Here is a 19,831-nt window from a genome sequence, read left to right on the forward strand (position 1 = left end):
CTCCGAGCAGTTAAGCCTGCACACTGCAACTACTGAGCCCATGCAGCCTGGAGCCCGTGCTCCACAAGAGAAGCTACTGCAATGAGAAACCGGCATGCCACAGCTAGAGAACAGCCCTCCTTGCCCCAACTAGAAAAAGCCTGAGCACAACAAAAGACCCAGTACAACCAAAACTAAATAAAATAAGAATGACCGAGTGACCACAGAAAGCATTTGAAGTACAAGGTTACTAAATACTTTTTAATTGTTTATAACCCAAATCTTTTTCCTGCAACCACTATCCTGGGCTTGGGGAGGGGGACAGGGAATTGCAATACAAGCTCTTCTTTGTCTTCATTACACAGGACTTAACCTGTACACGGTAGCAACTGATTGCTGTTTTTCTGCTGGCACACCCTTTAATCATTTCCCATCGAGATTAAAAGCAAAGGTCATGTTGGATAAGCACTCAATTAAGTCTTTAGATGATGGTGCTGTGTGAACAGACTTATTAGTCTGTATGTGTAATTAATTCTCATGCTATCGTCAGGTTGCTTCAACACCATGGTAACACGATTCCTGATAACTTGTTACCTGTATTCTATTATGAGTCTCAACCTTGTAGTAAGCCCCCTCCCAACATGTAATTGTGGAAAAGTTTCAAAAGTATGGGCAAATGGAAAGACTGTGCAGTTAACCTCCATATACCTGCCCTCTCGATGCTACTATTACCATTTCAGCATATTTGCTTTAATACTTAACATTGCCTCTCTAATTTGGGGGCGGGGTACAGGATACTCCATGGATGGCACATGACAAGGTAGAGCTCCTTAGTCCCTCCTCATCTTCAGGGGTCTGGGATGGAAACCGTGTTGAGGACGGGAGATGCTCAGTATGTTGGGGAACCGGGGTGGGCCAAGGTCTCCCCAGCAGCCAAGGGCCTCTCTCATCCTCTCAGAGGCTCTGAGGCTGGTGGGCCAAGGGGCTCTTACTCCTGAGAGGCACATGGGCTCTAAGCCCAACCACACTGTTGTTGTAGGCAAAGTCATCGCCATACCAAGAAATGACCTTGACAAAGAGGTCACAGGGGGCAAGGCCAACCCCAGCCTGACTGAAGGAGAGGAGGTGCCACTGTTAAAGTTATAGGAGCCAACCTGGTCCTCAGTGTGGCCCAGGGTGCTCTTTAGGGAGAACTCTGATGTCTGCTTCACCACCTTTTCTTAAAATATTTACTTATGTATCATATGTATTCATTTGGCTGCACCAGCTCTCAGTTGCAGCAAGCAGGATTGTTAGTTGCAGCCTATGAAATCTTAGTTGCGGCACGTGGGATCTACTTCCCTGACCAGGTTTTGAACCCAGATCCCCTGCAGTGGTAAAGAATCCGGCTGCAGTGCAAGCAATGAAGAAGTAATCCTACTCCTGTGCATGTACCCAGACAAAACTATAATTCAAAAAGATACACGCACCCCTGTGTTCATAGCAGCGCTATTCACAATAGTCAAGACATGGAAAGAACCTAAATGTCCATCAACAGATGAATGGATAAAGAAGATAAGGTGCATATATACAATGAAATACTCTACTCAGCTGTAATAAAGAAATCATAACATTTGCAGCAACACGGAGGGATCTAGAGGTTATCATACTAAGTGAAGTAACAAAGAGAAATACAAGTACCACATGATGTCATTTATATGTGAAATCTAAAACATGACGTAAATGGACCTACCTATGAAGCAAAAACAGACTGAGAACAGATACGTGGTTGCCAAGGCGGAGGGATGGACTGGGAGTTTAGGGTTCAGTTCAGTTCAGTTCAGGCGGAGGGATGGACTGGGAGTTTAGGGTTCAGTTCAGTTCAGTTCAGTCGCTCAGTTGTGTCTGACTCTTTGCAACCCCATGAACCGCAGCACACCAGGCCTCCCTGTCCATCACCAACTCCCGGAGTTCACTCAGACTCACGTCCATCGAGTCGGTGATGCCATCCAGCCATCTCATCCTCTGTCGTCCCCTTCTCCTCCTGCCCCCAATCCCTCCCAGCATCAGCGTCTTTTCCAATGAGTCAACTCTTCGCATCAGGTGGCCAAAGTACTGAAGTTTCAGCTTTAGCATCATTCCTTCCAAAGAACACCCAGGACCGATCTCCTTTAGAATGGACTAGCAGATACAAACCATCATAGATAGAGTAGATAACAACAAGGTCCTATATCTAATGTCCTGGGATAAACAATAATAGAAAAGGACATAGAAAAGAACGTATATATGTACATGCTGTGCTTATCCACTCAGTCGTGTCCAACTCTTTTCAATTCCATGGACTATAGCCCCCCAGGCTCCTCTGTCCGTGGGGATTCTCCAGCCAAGAATACTGGAGTGGATTGCCATACCCTCCTCCAGGGGATCTTCACAACCCAGGGATTGAACCCAGGTCTCTTGCATTGCAGGCAGATTCTTTACCAGCTGAGCTACCAGGGAAGCCTCATATATGTATATAACTGAGTCACTTTGCTGTAGAGCAGAAACTAACACAACATTGTAATCAACTATACTTCAATTAAAAAAAAATAAGAGGGATATGGTAACATGGAAAGCAGTATGTGACAAGAAAAAAAATAAGATTTTTCCCATCAGTGGCCCCTCTAACCAGTGTGGATGATCCCGTGGGTCAGTAGTACTTCACATGTGGCTGATACAAGGAAGCTTCAGACCAACCCCCTTAAAGAAAACTTAAAGTGTTAGTTGTGTAGCCAAGTCCAACTCAATGGACTGTAGCCCACTAGGCTCCTCTGTCCATGGGATTCTCCAGGCAAGAATACTAGAGTGGGTTGCCATTTCCTTCTGCAGGGGATCTTCCTGACCCAGGGATTGAACCTGGGTCTCCTGCATTGCAAGCGGATTCCTTACCATCTGAGCCACTGTGGAAGCCAGCATCCCTCTAAGCCTTGCACTAAATTCCATCGCCAGCATGGGAACAGTCCTCATCAGCCTATATGACAGAGGCAAAGTTTACAAAGCTTGGGTTGGCAAGAACGTGAGTGAAAAATAAATTCTAGCAAAGTTTTGATGATGGTGTCATTTGCTGGCTGACATCTGAAAATCGTTGGCAGTGTTTTAGGGCGTATTTTGCTTTAACAAGTAGGGAAGATGTTTTAATTGGTGCCCTTTATTTATCATTTTTGTCATTCATGTACATGGAAAATTCTAGCGTCTTCCACACTCCGTCATCGGCAGCATACCAGACTAGCAACTGTTTCAACAGAGAGCAGTTTCTTCTCTTACTCAGGAAAATGTTTTATTGCTTGGAAGATTGCTCTCCATGAATGTTACCCAGTATATCTTAATCCAATTTTATAGATTAGAGCTATCCTCCTCATAACTGATTTTTCTATCATCCCATTTTAAAGGGTTAGTTACCAGTGAATGAGTGCTCCTGTATCTCAAATTCTATATGACACAGGATGGGTTTACTCAGGGGTGATAAGAAACAGATGGAGTCGTTGCGCACAGTACACATTATTATTATTTTTTGAAATCAGAATTTTTAAATTAACTTCTCCAGAGTGACCTAGTTACTTCTATTTATTTTTTATTGTGGTAACATACATACAACATAAAACTTGCCATTTTAACCATTTTAAGTGTACAGAAGCATTAAGTACACTGACAGTGTTGTGTAATTATCACTGCCATCTATTCCAAAAACTTTTCATCACCCCAAGCAGAAACTCTGTAATCATTAAACAATACTCTCCCATTTTCCAGGCAGCCACCATTCTATTTTCTGCTTCTGTGAATCTGCCTCATCTAAACATATAAATGGAATCCTACAATATTTGTCCTTTTGTGTCTGGCTTATTTCACTTGGGAACATGTTTTCAAGGTTCACACATTTATAGTACATGCTGGATCGTGGGTCAGGACTTCAGCATAAGGCTGAATAATATTCTATTGTATGTATATGCCATATTTTGTTTCTTCATTCGTGTGTTGATAGGTATTTGGTTTGCTTACATCTTTTGACTATTTTGAATGATGCTGCGGTGAACACTGCCATACAAGTGTCCACCTGACTCTCTTCTTTCAGTTCTTTTGGGTATATTCCTAGGAGTGGAATTGTTTGGTCTTATGGGAAATAGATGGGGAAACAGTGGAAACAGTGTCAGACTTTATCTTTTTGGGCTCCAAAATCACTGCAGATGGTGACTGCAGCCATGAAATTAAAAGACACTTACTCCTTGGAAGAAAAATTATGACCAACCTAGATAGCATATTGAAAAGCAGAGACATTACTTTGCCAACAAAGGTCCTTCTAGTCAAGGCTATGGTTTTTCCAGTGGTCATGTATGGATGTGAGAGTTGGACTGTGAAGAAAGCTGAGTACTGAAGAATTGATGCTTTTGAACTGTGGTGTTGGAGAAGACTCTTGCAAGTCCCTTGGACTGCAAGGATATCCAACCAGTCCATTCTAAAGGAGATCAGCCCTGGGTGTTCTTTAGAAGGAATGATGTTAAAGCTGAAACTCCAGTACTTTGGCCACCTCATGTGAAGAGTTGACTCATTGGAAAAGACTCTGATGCTGGGAGGGATTGGGGGCAGGAGGAGAAGGAGACGACAGAGGATGAGATGGCTGGATGGCATCACTGACTCGATGGACGTGAGTCTGAGTGAACTCCAGGAGTTGGTGATGGACAGGGAGGCCTGGCGTGCTGCGATTCATGGGGTCGCAAAGAGTCGGACACAACTGAGCTACTGAACTGAACTGAACTGAACTGAAGGTAATTTTATGTTTTGCTTTTGAGAAACCACCAAACTGTTTTCCATAGAAGTTATTCCATTTTATATTCTCATCAGCAAGGTACAAGGGTCCCAGTTTCTCCACATCCTTGCCAATCCTTGTTATTTTCTGTTGTTATTGGGGTGGTGGTACCATTTCCATCCTAGTGAGTGTGAAACAATATCTCATTGTGGTTTTGATTTGCATTTCCTTAACACCTGGTGAAGTTGAACATATTTTCACGTGCTCATTAGTCACTTACATATCTTCTTTTTCAATACTGTTTTGGCTATTTGAGATCCTTCTAACTTCCATGCGAATTTGAGGACATTTGCAAAAAAGGCCATTGACATTTTGATCGGGGTTGCACGGACTCTGTCGATTTGGGAAGTATTGACATCTTAACAATATAAGTCCTCCAGTCTATGAACACAGCATGTCTCTCCATTTATTTAGGTGTTCTTTCCCTTCTTTGAGCAATGTTTTGTAGTTTTCAGAGCACAAGTCTTACATCTTCTGGATTAAATTTATTACTAAGCATTTTATTCTTTTTGATGCTAGTGTAAATTGAATTTTAAAAATTTGGAATTTTTGAATGTACTGTTTGATGAGTTTTAGTAAACTTATACTATTGTGCAAGACTCATCAAGATCTAGTTTTAGAATACTTCCATCACCCCCAAAAAGTTCCCTGTGTGTACTGCAGTCAATCCTTGCTCTCACCTCTTTATTCCAGGCAACCTCTGAACTGTTCTCTTTCTCCACATTTTTTTCTGTTCTGCACATATAAGCAGGTGCTTATATTTATATAAAAAACAATTATTGATATAGACAACGCAACATCCATCTTAGGACTCAAAAACAACACACGTCCTGACCAGTCCAAATGACCTCATCTCTTATGGTATCAACTAGTTAAATGAGATCTTGGTTCATCCTTCTGTCTGAAAGGAAAAGAAAGGAAAGTTAGTCACACAGTTGTGTCTGACTCTTTGTGACCCCATGGACTGTAGCCCACCAGGTCCTCTGTCCATGGAATTCTCTAGGCAAGAATACTGGAGTGGTTGCCATTCCCTTCTCCAGGGGACCTTCCCAACCCAGGGATTCCTGGGTCTCCTACATTGCAGGCAGATTCTTTACCAACTGAGCTATTAGGGAAGTCCCGCTTATGTCTGAGGAAGATATCAATAGTCAGGCTAACCAGAGCAGGCTCTGCGGGGGTTAGTTCTTGAGAAAACACCAAGGGATGTGTCTGTTCTTCCAGATATCTAAGGCTTGCAAGCATGCACTGAGTTTCTATTGGACAAATCTACCGCAGAGAGAGACTCAGAAGGAGAGAGGACCGTTACGGTTCTTTCACTTCCTTCAAAACCCCAAATTACAGGCGTTGTCCAGGCACCATTTAGAATCCATTAGAAACTGCTGTGTGTGGTTAGCTTACTAGAATAAAGTCATGCTGGGAGTGAGGTTCAAGAGCTGCAATTGTGTGAAATGTGAGGTGGCATCATTAAAAAGTGAATGAAATGAAAACAGGGGCTGGCAGAGGAGGAGAGCCAATCACGGACTGCCAATACTGGATTCAAACACAGCTCCACCGTCCAAGCCTAAATCCTCTGGACGATGCCCGGGCATCGTAATAACTACAGGGTTTTCTACACTCCCCTTCCCCTGAGCCTTTGTTGATCTTCCCTTTGAATTCCCAAGACCTCACATTTATGTTTTTGTTCAACAGTTCTCCTAAGGAGGGTCGAGCCATTGCAAACAATGACTCAAAGTGCTTTCATTAGCTCAGATAAAAGGCTCAGTTACTTTAACCTACTTCTTCCTGCCAACTACAAAGGCAACAGGAGACTCAGATGTTACTAGGAGTTGCTAAGAAGCACTTTGCTATTGAAAAGAATAAGACGACCAGGTTTCTTAGAAGACATTAAAATCTCTCCTCCTGAGGGGTTTATGAATTGTTTAAAGGGTGGGAGATGGGGCTGTATTTTCCCTTGGGATGAGGGCCTGAGAACCTGGGAGTTTGAAATTAACCAGGTAAATATTGAATCAGAATTCACTGGAGCTGCTGTTGTATCCTTGTCAGCTCTCAAGGATATGACAAATATTTATCAAGGACCTACTATGTGCCAGGCACTGTACTAGGTGCTGGGGATACAGCAATGAACAACATGGGCAAAAATCCCTGCTTTTCTTTCATTCCGGTGGGAGAAGACAACACGATAAACAAAACAAATGAAGGAAATATATGTGGTACATGGTACTAAGGAGAAAACTAGAACAGGGGAGAGAGAGAGTTCTAGGTGCGGAGGGATCATCAATACCTATGATTGTAAATACAGTGGCCATGGAAGGCTCCACTTAGAACGTGGAAATTGAGTGAAGACTGAAAGAGCTGAGGGAACCACTCATGCAAGCATCTGGGGAACAAGCAGCGCCGGCAGAAGGCGCGAAGGCCTTGATCTGGGAGCGAGCCTGGTATAAGCAACATCCAGGAGCCAGGAGGACCGGAGGGGAGACAGAGAGGGAAACTGGGAGATGAGGCAGAGGACAATGGGAAAGGGGCCTTGCAGGCCATTAGGATGACTTTCGCTTTTTCCCAGAGTGGGATGGGAGCCATCGGAAGCTTTTGAGCAGAAGAGGGACGTGGTCTGATTTAGGTCTTGAGTTTTTCGTTCCTGGTTGCTCTATTGACTGCACTGGTTAAGATACTTGGCATCCTCCTGGGCACACAGTGTGCATTCCATAAATGTCCATGTTTTGGTGTCTTCCAAATACACGCAAGTTATCCTTGATTGAAATTTGGAACATTTACTCATATAACTCTATAGTCCGAAAGTAGCACCTTCATTAACGTGTGGATGGTTTGCAATTGTTCAGCCATTCATTCGTTTACCAAATTTTTATTAACAGGTGCCACAAGGAGCCAGGCACTGTCATTTTAAACACTGAGGACTCAATGGTGAGTGAATAAGCTAGAAAAAGTCCATGCCTCAGAGGGGCTTTCACTGGAGTGATGGGAGGGCAGAAAACAAACAAATAATATATAAATAAACAAATACACATATAATGCCAGGTGGTAACAAGTGCCAAGATAAAGTACGTAAAAGGTTACTGAGGGCGGGCCATTTTAAACACAATGGTCAGTGATGTACTTCTTTAGCTCATCAATAGTTGTTCAGTTCTCACGGAATCAATGGACACGAGTTTGAGCAAACTCGGGGAGATAGGGAAGGACACAGAAGCCTGGTGTGTTGCAGTCCATGAGGTCGAAGAGAGTCGGACCCGACTTAGCGACTCAACAACAACTCTATGGGCAGGCTCTGCGCTAAGTTCTGAAGCATTTTCTATACAATCTCTGCCCTCAAGGACTTAGTCTGTAGTGGGCAAAATTCTATGGTGGCCTCTAACATTCCTGCCCTGGTGCACACACCCAGCATAATCCTCAAGACTTGAGTGAGGATTAGTCACATATCATAGTGACTATGGTGTGAGAATCACTCCTTTGATCGCGTCATGTTGTATGGCAGAGCTAAGAAAGGGAGGTTACCTGCTGAGTTTGACTGAATCATGTACGCTCACCCTGAAGAAAAGATTGAAAGCAGGAAAGGGACTCAATACCAGGAAGGTTCTCTGCTGCTGGTTTTGAAGATGGAGGGGGACACAGGGGAATGGCTTCTGAAAAATCGAGAGTGACTTGGGATTAACATCTACCAAGAAGACAAGAGACCTCAATTCTACAACCACAAGGAATTGAATTATGTCAACAACCTGAGCGAGCCTCAGAGCAGATTCTTCATCAGCCAAGTCTCCAAATCAAGCCCAGCTGACACCATAATTTCAGCCTTGTGAGAACCTGAGCTGAGAACTTGGCCAAGTTGTGCCTGGTTTTCACACTGGCAGAACTGTGATATAATAAATCAGTATTATTTTAAGTAGCTAAATTTGTGGTAATCTGTTATTTAACAATAAAAACAAAGATAGACTCTGATAAGACTTCTGGTTTCTGGTCCAGCATATAAGAGGCTAAAAGTCACCTCTCTGTCCTAACAACAAGTGAAAAACTGAACAAACTTGAGAATCAACTCTTTTTAAATCTGTAAGAGAAGGGAGGTCACAGGACAAACCGCTGCCCCCAGAATTAGACAGACTGACAGGCAAATACGAAGAATCACAACTTACTGGAGCAGAAACCTTTCGGGAACCAGGGCTGGAGTAAGGAACTTGAGCTGTAGTTGACAAATTGCTGGAGGCTTCATGTGGATAAGACTAAGAGATAAAAACTCCAGAGGGACCCAGTAATTGGGAGCCACTCCACATTTCTGTGAGCTTTGCCTTCAGAATCTCTAGCAGGTCCTCACAGTGAGTTTCAGACAAAAATCCCCCTGTGATTCCAGCAGAAGAGGAAAAGGAGTCATTTTGAAATACACCTGAAATACATTCTGCTCTTAACAAGCTCTGTTCTTGGGAGAAACTATTTAACCAGAGCTAATCTTCTAGGGTCCTATCAAAGACTAACTGATCTTGGGAGAGGAAAATACTTACCTAGCTGGCTCGAGCCTTCCATGTGAGAGAAGAGAAATACCCAATTCCAGAGCCCACGCCAGTCATCCTGCCCTACTTGAAGAGTAGGCGGGAAACTGAGAATTATGTGTGACGTTCACAGTCCAGAGGCATAGGTGCACTAAAAGACCAAGTCCCAGGACTTCCCTGGCAGTCCAATGGTTAAGACTCTGTGTTTCCACTGCACTGGGTGTGGGTTCGACCCCTGGTCAGGGAACTAAGATCCCACACGTATGGTACGGCCAAAAAATTTTTTTAAAAGAAAAGAAAAAAGACTGATTCCTAATCATAGGATGATAAAAATAAACTAATGCTCCCCTTTCTGTCACCCCTTATCACCACATCACTGAAGAACTGTTTATAGGAGTTGTTTCTTTTTTAAAACTCAGCACACCACATCCAGCATTGAATGAAAGATTACAAGGCAGACTAAAAGGCAAAAAACACAGAAGAGATGGAGCAAGCATGAGATTAGGCTGAGATATCACAGAGATGTTAAAATTATCAGGCCAGGAATTTTAAATAACTATGATTAATATGCTAAGGGGTCTAATGGAAAAAATAGACATCGAGCAAGAATAGGCAGGGTAGGGATTTCCCTCACAGTTCAGTGGTTAAGACTCCGTGTGCCCCATCCATGGGGCCTGGGTTTGGTCCCTGGTGGGGGAACTAGATCCCACATGCTGCATGCTACAGTGAAGATCCTGCATGCCACAGTGAAAATCAAAGGTCTTGAGTGCCGCACCTAAGACCCAGTACAACCAAATAAACAATAAAAATTTTAAAAAAATCAATAACAAAGATATTAAAACCTTTTAATTTTTTTCTTCTTTTTCTCCAGGGACAAGGTACGTTTTCAGTTCCTTGGCGCTTCCCCACTCCTCCTACTGATGCTTCATGGACTTACCTCCCAAATAAACTAGAGTCTCGGGGTCTGCAAAGAAAGAACTCAAGTAGGGCTAGCTTCATGTGTGTGTGACCTCTGAAAGACCTTGTGTCTAACTGATTTAACTCCACTGTTGCCATCTTGAAATTATTAATAATTCATAAACAAGGAGCCCCAAGTTTTTATTTCACACTGGGTCCTGCAAATTACATAGTCAGTCTTGAACGCAGCTTAAGACAGTGGTCTAGCATTCTATTTAGGATTGGGGTCCTTAATAACTGTGTTATTCCTGGGCTCTGAAATTATGATTCATCATTCTATTACAAAGGCGTGATTGAGAACTTAAGAGAACAACTGAGTTTCACTCTTCTGTCAGGAGTCACATTTTGTGCTGTAAGACTTTCATTGGTGATCACATAGCTTGGGTTGGGATTATTCCTTTAAGGTCAAAAGAAAGCTTATTATATTTGTAATGTTTCGTCACTGATGCTCCATTGGCCTGGTGCTCATTATTGCAATTACACAAACTTTTATTTTCCTGCAGAAAAATTTCCAAAGATTTCCACGTCTTTGGGCCCTTCCAATCAATTTCTGAATGTGTGGTGGCATTTCCCATGGGAATAGTCAGTGGCTCAGATTCCTCTGTTTCTCATCCTATTTGTATTAATATAGACTTTCAATCCGTAAAAATCTGTTCTCATGGGGAAGTAATTAAAAGAAACATGGGAGACTGTTTATGTGGAGCTGGACCTGCTCTGAATGATGAAATACATTGATTAAAATTCAAGACTTCGGCCAAAAGAGGGAACTCTTCTCATTTGTTGGTTGGCCAGACCAAAGCACTTCACACTTCAAGCGGGCTGTGTTTCAAATGGCTGGGCAATCCTCTCCCTCAGAGTCATCACACCTCTTCAAGAAAGCTTTCTACTTTCCAGATTTAACATCATCAGATACATACCTTACTCTTCCCTCTCATCCCACAATAATCAAATAAGATAGTTTCAGCCTTTTCAACTAAAAACAGTCTCCCAACAGAAGGTCTAAACATTAAAGAATTATTGAGTGTAGGTGGAAAGCAGAATACCAATGTTCTAAACTTCAAATGGAAAAAACAGATTTGTGCATGGAGGGAAAGGTAGACCAGATGAACTTCTGCTAATTTCAGAGCTAATAAACTGGTCAGGGAAACTACACAGGGCAACAGCCAAAAGGCCTTTGGGGAAGTAAAGGCTTTGGGAAAATCTGCTAGAAAACGACATGCTGACATAGCCACATGGAAATGGTTGATGGGAATCTGCAGTAGACGCAGATTTACCCTTAGCCTCAACCTTGTTTTCTTTCCTTCTTGGCTTTGCTCATGGTGGCTCTTCTACCAGCCCCCTTCAGCTAGTCACTCCCCCTCATCCCTCTAAGCCTTTCTCTTGATGTAATTTCCTCCCGGAAGCCTTCCCTGCCCTCTCCTGCTGCCCGGTCCTGGGTTGGGCCACAGTGATTCAGCACTGCTCCACGGTGCTCCCCAAACTCACTGTGCGTGGATCTTTGCTCAAACAGGCTGTCTACTGTGACTCCCCCCACTGCACTGTAAGCTCTTTGGGAGCAGGCATGATGCCTTATTTATCTTTAACTTTTGCACACAGCTGCAGCTTCTTACTAAACCTTGGTGGGATGACCATGTGATTGGCTTCACTGCCTGATCTCCTTCCCAAGAACTGTGACCACCATGACCACCAGAGCCTTCCCAAGGACAAGGATGTAAAGGAAGAGGCACTGACTACACAAGACCTTAAAAAGTGAACTCTTCCTGGTGAATGAAAACGGCAGCTGGTCAAAGCTCAAATGTGATCTGAAGGGGAACATCTGCTATCAGACCACACCCGTGGACTTGGCTAGTTCTTCCTTATTTGAGGGTGTGTCGCTTCCTTTTGTCAGATGTCACACTCACCCCATGAGGAGGAGCTGTTTGTTTCTATTTTTAATGTTTTGTTTATAATTCTAATTTTAACAAAGTAGGTGCCTGGAAGGTCCCTGAGCCTCCTATTGGGTGCAGGGCTTGCATTACAGATACAATGGTCTCTGGGTACAGTGGGCGTAAATGAATACAGGGTCTGAAGGTAAATAGGACACAGCCACTCAGTTCATCACTCTCTAGGCTTTCCTGACAAATGCAAAAGTGGACAGATTCTGGGAGCTGGCAGAGCCACGGGCTTTCCGTTAGAACGGATTCAAGGAATTCCCTGGTCCGGGGGTTAGGGCTCTGTGCTTTCACTGCCGGGGGCCCAGGCTCAGTCCCTGGTTGGAAACTCAGATCCTGCTAAGTCATGTGTTTCAGTCTAAAACAAACAAACAACAAACTAGATTCAGTTCTGGTTTTCTCAGCTTTTAGGCAAGTCACTTCAGTTCAGTCCAGTTCAGTCACTCAGTTGTGTCTGATTCTTTGCAACCCCATGGACTGCAGCACACCAGGCCTCCCTGTCCATCACCAACTCCCAGAGTTCACTCAAACTCATGTCCATCGAGTCAGTGATGCCACCCAACCATCTCATCCTCTGTCGTCCCCTTCTCCTGCCTTCAATCTTTTCCAGCATCAGGGTCTTTTCCAATGAGTCAGTTCTTCATATCAGGTGGCCAAAGTATTGGAGTTTCAGCTTCAGCATCAGTCCTTCCAATGAATATTCAGGACTGATTTCCTTTAGGATGGACTGGTTGGATCTCCTTGCAGTCCAAGGGACTCTCAAGAGTCTTCTCTAACACCACAGTTCAAAAGTATCAATTCTTTGGCGCTTGGATTTCTTTATAGTCCAACTCTCACATCCGTACATGACCACTGGAAAAACCGCAGCTTTGACTAGACGGACCCTTGTTTGCAATCTTCCATTGATAACTTTAAATGGCATAATTTCTATACAAAATACTTGAAAGGAGATAATCAATCAATGTTTCTTCCTTTGTCTCTGCACCTGTTTGCCTCAAGGTCACTCACTCAGCAGCCTCTCTATGGTAACTGCCCTTTGAAGACTTGTCTCAATTATCAGAGGCTTAAGAATCACCTTGCTAAAAGGCAGTTCCCGGGCTCCACCTCCAAAGACCATGGAACAGTGGGCCGAAGTGACATTTTAAACAGCTCTCTCAGGTGATTCCGAGTCAGGTGGCTAGCTGTCCACACTTCAGGAAGCACAGTTTGAAAACTTCAGTCTTTCTTTGTCTTAGCAATAAGACGACTTCCCTTTTCATCGGCAACAGCCTGAAGAAAAGTCCCTTTATACCAAAGTATTTAATTAGATGCTCCGCCCTGTTGAGGAAGTGCTGAGGTTAAAAAAAAAAAAAAAAAGACAGTAAGCTGAGGAGGTGTGGAAGTGGTGGAAGAGGGTGGGGAAAGCTGGTGGTTTTCTTTGGCTTACAGAATGCTGTCCACACTCCTTGGATTTAGCAGATGGCTTCTGCTGGACCTGGAGACACAAGAGGTGAGACTGATGGGAGAGCTTCCAGCTTACATCACCAAGACTTAGCCTGTGTGCTAAGTCGCTTCAGTTGTGTCTGACTCTTTGTGACCTCCATGGACTGTAGCCTGCCAGGCTCCTCTGTCCATGGAATTTTTCAGGCAAGAATACTTAAGTGGGTTGCCATACCCTTCTCCAGGGGATCTTCCAGACCCTGGGATCGAACCCATGTCTCTTATGTCTCCTGCATCGCCACCTGGAGCTTAAAAGTACGACTTCATTTTCTTCCTTTACGAGCTATAAAATTCCCTCTCCAGCACATCCATTCAGATGTAAACATCAGTACTCATACACAGCCCTAAGCCAAATAGAAGAGGCTTTGCTATCACCAGAGGTTTAGGGTTGCCCAGTCCCTGTGGCTTCATTAGAATGGGAAAAGGAGGGGTGAGTAGACATCTGCTCAGCCTGGCCCTTGCAAAATCCCCTCTGAGACTTAGAAAATCCATGGGGTCTTGGGCTGCCTCATCTCGCCAGGTCCTCAGGCCATTTTGCAAAGAACACCTGGCAGGGGTTCCCCTATAGGCTGATCACTATTTAGGTGCCGCCTCTTGCTGGAATTTCTCTCTCGATTCTTATTTCTCACCCTCCCTCCTCTTTCTGAACACCATGGGCATCTGAAGTTCACTGCTCTTTGGGGAAGTGCAGTATGCTGCTTTCAGGGTTCTCCCATCCCATGCAGCTTCTTCACCTGTGTTCTCCAACAAGTCTCCACTACAGAAGCCAGGTGGTTCTCTCAGCTCTGCGTCTATTCAGTCAACATTTTATTTTTCAGTTGTGGCAAAATACTCATGATACCAAATTTACTATCTGAAGCATCTTTAAGTGTACAGTTCAGAAGTGGCAAGTATATTCATTGTTGTGCAGTCCATCTCCAGAACTCTTTGCATCTTACGAAACTGAGACTTTACACCCATTAAACAACTCCCTGTTCCCCTCTTCTCCCAGTCCCTGAGTACTCACTTTCTATATTCTGTCTCTAGGGATCTGACTGAGACATACAGTATTTGTTCTTCTGTGACTGGCTCATTTCACTCGGCATAATATTCTCCAGGTTTGCTCACGCTGCCACATGTGTCAGAATTTCCTTCCTTGTTAAGGCAGAATCATATTTCATTGTATGTAGAGACCATGTTTTGTTGATCCATTCATCTGTCAGTGGACACTTAAGTTGCTTCCACCTTTGGGCTATTGTGAATAATGCTGCTATGAACATGGTGGACAAATCTCTCTTCAGATCCTGCTTGCAATTCTTTCGGGGCCCTTGCCAGAAGTGGAATTGCTGGTGGCTCAGATGGTAAAGAATCTGCCTGCAATACAGGTGACACACGTTCAATCCCTGGGTCAGGAAGATCCCCTGGAGAAGGGAATGGCTACCCACTCCAGTATTCTTGCCTGGGAAATCCCAGGGACAGAGGAGACTGACTGGCTATAGTCTAGGGGGTTGCAAAGAGTCAGACACAACTGAACGACTTACACTTCAACTTTTTTCACATTTCACAGTAACTCTATGTTTAATTTTGTTAGAAACTACAATATTGTCTTCCACAGTGGCTGCACCATTGTACACTCTAACCAGTGGTGCACAAGGGTTCCAATTTCTCCCCACTCCAACAACACTTGCTTTTTTCTGATTTTTTAATAGTAGCCATCCTAATGGGTACATTGTGATTTTCACTGGCATTTTCCTAATGGTTAGCAATGCTGATGAGCTTCTTTTCATGTGCTTGCTGGTCATTTGTGCATCTTCTTTGGAGAAATTCAACAAACGTTTCTTTGTCATCTGCAAGTTGCCTATCTAACGGCTATTTCCCCTTGTCCTCTGGCTGACCTCTGATTTCACTTCTCCCTGATGAGGTTCGGGGATAAGTCCTGATTCATCTAAGTCAGTGGTTCTCTATCCTGGCTAACCCACGGTGTTACCTGAATGCTGCCCTGGAAACCTCTGGATTTATGATTGTTAGTGGTGTGTCCAAGGCCAAAATTTCTATGTAGAAAAGAGGTAGAAATTGCTTGAATTATTCTATGCATGAAAGAGAACACTCCAGTCCAAGGAAGGAAAAGAAAACAAACAAAAAGTTACTTGAATGCTTACAAAGTGATTAATAATACCATAAGAAGAGTGTGAGCTAATAACTGGCCATCTGAATTTGCCACTGTGGCCATGTTTATCTATGATGATAGAAGAAAGGAGCGGAGCCATGGTTTTGAACAGACTTGAACCCTGGACTCTCATGATGAAAGTCTGCTACTCTACTGTCCAAGGGTTTTAAGTTTCATTCAGATCACAGGAGAAACAGAAAACTGGAAACCTTGGACAAGCTGGGGTATCAAGAGCTAGACCAATGCTTCCCTGGTGACCCAGTGGTTAAGAGTCCACCTTGCAATGCAGGGGACATCCGTTCGATCCCTGGTCCGGGAAGATCCCGCATGCCATGGAGCAACTCAGCCTGTGAGCCACAACGAGTGCGCGCATGTGCCGCAACTACTGAAGCCCTTGAGCTGTGTTCCACAAGAGAAGCCGCCATCGCGTGCCACAACTAGAGAAGGCAGCAATGAAGATCTGGTGCAACCAGAAAGTAAATAAATAAAGAGCCAGACCAGAACTGAAAGCCTCCTGAACTTAATCCTGCATCTGCCTCAGACCTTCCCTGTGGTTCCCAGCCAAGTCCTGAAATCTGGGTCAGTTACAGAGTATAGATGCAACACTAGAAAGGAAAGAAGTTGAGTTCACAGACCATTCTGAGTCCAAACCACGTAAGTCTTTAGAGATTAAATTTAACACCTTGATGTGATACCTGAGCCCAAACGAGTAACTTAGTTAAACTAATGGCCAGCCAGGTAGTACCGATCAGATTACCTGAGGCTCAGGTATATAGCAGAAGTAACCTTCTTTAGCTTCTTCTTTCCTGGATCTGGGTGTTATCAGATCAGGCATCATTTCTGCTACGGTTCCTTCAGTTGTACCTGGAGAGGGCCTTCCGGGTATGCACTGGCTATCACCACTTAGTGAGTCCCAGAGGCATGGCTGGATGGCTGGATGAGGGGTACACAGGATAGTCTGTGGCTGGTTGTAGTTCTCTACCTATTTCCAATTAGTCTATGCTCCTTATGGACAAATCCCAATGCATACCAAAATGCTTAAAGATGACACAGGGTCAGCTGCTAGTTGACAGCCCTGTGTGACAAGAACCAGCCATAGGAAGGTCTGATTCAATATAAAATAGTAAGAAGAGTATGTATGTCTCTAGGAAAGCCATTAAAATAGAAAACACAAAAAATCTACTTACCATCAACATTTCAGAATTTGCTTTCTGATTTACTCTTACAGATAGTATCAAACTTTGAAATGAACATGGATGAGTACAAAGTTTATCCACACTGCTGTGTGTGCTCAGTCATGTCTGATTCTTTGGGACCCCCATGGATTGTTGCCCGCCAGGATCTTCTGTCCTTGGGATCTCCCAGGCAAGAAAACTAGAGTGGGTTGCCATTTCCTACTCCAGGGGATCTTCCCAACCCAGGAATTGAACCCACATCTCTTGTATTGGCAGAGGATTCCTTATCACAAGCACCACCTTGGAAGCCCATCCAAAGAGCTACCTGTCAATGATTCACACCTGGCCTTGGAAATGGCTTGTTCGGCTTTGTGGTCTCCACAATGAGGACACAGGCCTGAAACTCCTCAAAAAAAGTGATTTGTGTAGGATGCATCTCAGTTTCAGAATGAATGGGAACAATTCCGAGGGACAAATTGTGAGAAGTAGAAAAGTCCATGAGGTGTTCATCCAATTGGATCAGCATGAATGTAGGTCCTGATACCATTTATCCTATGGAAGAAGCATGGTACTACTCAAAACTGTACCATGAAGTCTGTAAAGAACCTTGAAAATTAGGGAATTTTAAATCTTACAACTCTAAATGAAGAGAAATCATACCCGTGTATAAAATCAGTTCAGAATCACTGCAGGAATTTTGTGGATACAATAAGGCAAATGTAGGAAACAGAACACTTGAGAAAGGTGAAAGACAGCAACACTCAGAGATAACTGCCGGCGCTCGTGATCAGGGAGGCTGATTCTCCCAGTCAAAGTGTAAATGTTGAGACTTCCCTGGTGGTCCAGTGGTAGGGACTCCAGGCTTCCACTGCAGGGGGCGTGGGTTCAATCCCTGGTCAGGGCACTAAGATCCCGCAAGCAGTGCCCAAGCAACAGCAGGAGCAAAGCAGAGTACAAGGGGAAGTGTAAACGCCACCCTGGACAGAGAGCCACCTTGTCTGGAGACAAAAGGTTGAATGTGGGGCTGGAACTGGCTTGCGGGTGAGACACCTGATGTCTAGAGGGAGCCTTCAATGACTGGATAACGTGCAGAGAAGTTTCACTGCTGGGCTGTTCCTGGAAAGGTGAGGAGACTTCAACAAAGGGGGCCAGCGGCTTTCATGGCACTTCTGGGCAAGCACTGGAAGGCATCGGTACGAGCTGCTCTTTCCCACAAGCCCACCTCAGGGCGCAGATATATTGAGATACAATTAAGTCAAAGCTGATCTGAGTGAGCCCAGATTGGTCATTCTTCCCTAAACCTGCAAGAGACACTGGCTCATTGGAGCTCGTTACCCTCCTTCACCCTCCCTCCCCACAAAAAAAAAAAAAAAAAATAAGCCACACACAAAGACTGAGAGAAGGAGAACTATCACCAGAAAAGCACCCAAATGTAGGAACTTGGAGTGACAGAAGACGGGGAGGATGAGAATTGAAGGTAAGAATTAAAAAATGAAGACCCAGAAACAAAAATACCAAAGAAAAGGGCAGAATGGAAGCATGGGGAGAAAGGAAAAAATGTGAAAATTCAGGCTGCCAAAACAGTATTTCTAGCAGCAGACCTGGGGTCGGGTAAGTTTGGAAAACACGGTACTCTGTATCTAACCATTCCATTTATTTTGCAATTTATAATGCAAAATAGCTTATTGATGGCTTTGAGATCAATTGCAATAAAGAAACCCATTTAACTCATAAATTTAATTAAATACAGAACCTCTTTTTCCACAATACCACCTAGTAACATCCTGTAGGGTTAGAATTATACATTATATGTTTATCACATGCTTATACACATTACAGTAAGATAAGTAAATACCGTGGTTATAAGAAAAGTGTCTACTTATAGGAAAAAGCAGGATAACAATGGGAAAACCAAACTTGGTTAGGAGTCAGCAGAGCTGACATCAGCTGCTGACTCTCCGATTCTGCATATCTACGTAGAAAATACACCGTGTGCAGTTTATGTTGCTGAAAATCCAAAATCAGAGAGAATTCCAACGGCAGCAAGGTTTAGAATTCTGGTTTTTCTCCTAAGAAGATTAATCACTTGTCCAAGTTACTTAACCTCTTCAGGCTTCAATTTACTTATTTAGAAAGTGAGGGACTTACACGTCAAGATTTCTGTTATCCTGTGTGTGTGGCTGTGTGGGGGGGTGTGTGTGTGGGTGTGTGTGAGTGCGCCAGCTCAGTGGTGTCTGACTCTTTGCAACCCCAAGGACTGTAGCCTGCCAAGCTCCTCTGTCCATGGGGTTTCCCAGGCAAGAATACTGGGGCGGGTGCTCGCTCTGGCAGCACATACACTAAAACTGGAACAATACAGAGAAGATTAGCATGGCCCCTGACCAAGGATGACATGCAAATTCCTGAAGCATTCCATATCTTTTTTTAAAATAATAATACTGGAGTGGGTGGCCACTGCCTACTCCAGGTGATCTTTCCGACCCAGGGATTAAACCTGTATCTTTTGCATCTTCTGCACTGGTAGGTGGATTCTTTACAATGGCATCACCTGGGAAGCCCTTTCTATGATCCTACCAAACTTGAAAACCTTTTGTATCACAGGAGCTCTGATAATCCAAAAAAAATCCTTTCAATGGGTAGCAGGTGATTCTCCTCCCACTCCTCAAAAAAAAATTAGACAGCGTAAGGACTTCCCTGGTGGTCCAGGGGCTAAGAGTCTGCACTTCAAAATGAAGTGGTTGGGGAACTAGGATCCCACATGCCACGTGGTGTGGCCAAACAAACAAGAGAGTCCAACAACATATTAGTAGTTTGACATCTCACTCAAAACTCAAAGGAGCCAATCATTTTCTTCT

The 19,831-nt window shown here is 43.9% G+C and overlaps 1 non-coding gene across 1 annotated transcript; it reads left to right on the top strand.

Annotated features, from left to right (window-relative positions):
- Positions 1-19,291: 19,291 nt before the first annotated feature.
- On the top strand, positions 19,292-19,398 carry LOC138985139 (U6 spliceosomal RNA). The gene has a single exon (XR_011462398.1). It is a non-coding gene; the product is annotated as a U6 spliceosomal RNA (small nuclear RNA).
- The last annotated feature ends 433 nt before the right edge of the window (positions 19,399-19,831 follow it).

The sequence above is a fragment of the Bos mutus genome, chromosome 23 (assembly GCF_027580195.1).
Source record: "Bos mutus isolate GX-2022 chromosome 23, NWIPB_WYAK_1.1, whole genome shotgun sequence".
NCBI classification, from domain to species: Eukaryota; Metazoa; Chordata; class Mammalia; order Artiodactyla; family Bovidae; genus Bos; species Bos mutus.